General features: G+C 38.3%; 1 non-coding gene across 1 annotated transcript; it reads right to left on the reverse strand.

Moving 5' to 3' along the window:
* Nucleotides 1–1,163: 1,163 nt before the first annotated feature.
* Nucleotides 1,164–1,235, reverse strand: LOC115898886. The gene has a single exon (XR_004058540.1). It is a non-coding gene; the product is annotated as a small nucleolar RNA SNORD45 (small nucleolar RNA).
* Between the last annotated feature and the right edge of the window lie 770 nt (nt 1,236–2,005).

A 2,005-nucleotide genomic window follows, 5' to 3' on the forward strand; every position in this document is an offset into this window, starting at 1 on the left:
GATCTTGAGGTCAGGAAATCAAGACTATCCTGGCTAACAAGGTGAAACCCCCTCTCTACTCAACAAAATACAAAAAATTAGCCAGGTGTAGTGACGAGCGCCTGTAGTCTCAGCTACTCGCGAGGCTGAGGCAGGGGAATGGCGTGAACCCGGGAGGCGGAGCTTGCAGTGAGCCGAGATCGCGCCACTGCACCCCAGCCTGGGTGACAGAGCGAGACTCCCTCTCAAAAAAAAAAAAAAAAAAAAAAAATTAAATATACCAGCAATGTTGTTAACTATGGTGAGTATGCTTATGCTATACATTAGCTTTCCAGAAATTATTCATCTTGCATAACTGAAAATGTTTATTCTTTGACCAAAGTCTTCCCATTTTCGTCTGCTCTGAGCCTCTGATACCATCATTCTACTATCTGTTTTTATGAGTTTGATTATTTCATATTTCACACATAAGAGAGATGATGCATTATTTTTATTTCTGTGTTCAGTTTATTTTACTTAGCATAATTTCTTACAGGTTTATTTCTTTATATTTTATTTATTTATTTATTATTTGTGTGTGTGTGTGTGTGTCTTTTTTTAATTTTTTTTTATTATTATACTTTAAGTTCTAGGGTACATGTGCACAACGTGCAGGTTTGTTACATATGTATACTTGTGCCATGTTGGTGTGCTGCACCCATCAACTCGTCAGCACCCATCAACTCGTCATTTACATCAGGTATAACTCCCAATGCAATCCCTCCCCCCTCCCCCCTCCCCATCATAGGCCCCGGTGTGTGATGTTTCCCTTCCAGAGTCCAAGTGTTTGAGACAGAGTCTTGCTCTGTCACCAAGGCTGGAATGTAGGGGCACGATCTCCGCTCACTGGAACCTCTGCCTCCGGGGTTCATGGCATTCTCCTGCCTCAGCCTCTCGAGTAGCTGGGACTACAGGTGCACGCCACCAAGCCTGGCTAATTTTTGTAGTTCTAGTAGAGACGGGGTTTCACCACATTGGTCAGGCTGGTCTAGAACTCCTGACCTCAGGTGATCCACCCGCCTTGGCCTCCCAAGTGTTGGGATTTCATGCTTGAGCCACTGTGCTGGGCCACAGGTTTATGTTGTAGATATAGCACTTTTTTTTTTCTTTTCTTTTTTTTAAAATTTCTTTCCCCCCCCACCCCCAAGGTCTTGGTATAATTTTAGAATTCACATCAACTTTGGATTCAGCTAATACATGTCATTACATCATTGACCAATGTTGTATATACAGCACGTTTTAAAAAATCAATGTATCCATTGATGGACAGTTAGAATATTTACATATCTCAGCTATTGTGAATAAAGCTGCAATGAATGTGAGAGTGTTAATGTCTCTTCCAGATCCTAGTTTCAATCATTTTGCATATATACACATAAGTGAGATTGCTACGTCATATTGTAGGTAGTTGTATTTGTTACTTTTTAAGGAACCTCCATACTGTTTTCCATAACAGCTGTACCAACTTTGCCAACAACAGCGTAGAAAAATTCCCTTTTCTCCACACCTTGGTCATCACTTTTTACATTTTGTTTCTTGATAGTAGCCATTCTAACAGCCATGAGGTAATATCTCATAGTGGTTTTGATTTGCAGTTTTCTGAGAATTAGTGATGTTGAACACCTTTTTATATACTTCTTGGCCATTTGTATGTCTTCTTTCAAGAAATGTCTGTTCAGATCATTTACCCATTTTTAATAGGATTTTTATTTTTTTGCTACTGAGTTTATGATTTCTTTATATATTTTGGATATTATTCCCTTATCAAATATATGGTTTGCACATATTTTATTCCATTTTGTAGGTTGTCTCTTCACTTTGTTGATTGTTTCCTTTGCTGTGTTGAAGTTTTTTATTTTGATGTAGTATCACAGGTTTATATTTTTTGTTTTATTTTATTTTTTTGCTTTTGTTGCCTGTGTGTTTGATGTTATGTTCAATTATTGTCAAGACCAATGTCAAGAATCTTTCTTCCTATGTTTTCCTC

This window comes from Rhinopithecus roxellana, chromosome 7 (genome assembly GCF_007565055.1).
Source record: "Rhinopithecus roxellana isolate Shanxi Qingling chromosome 7, ASM756505v1, whole genome shotgun sequence".
NCBI lineage: Eukaryota > Metazoa > Chordata > Mammalia > Primates > Cercopithecidae > Rhinopithecus > Rhinopithecus roxellana.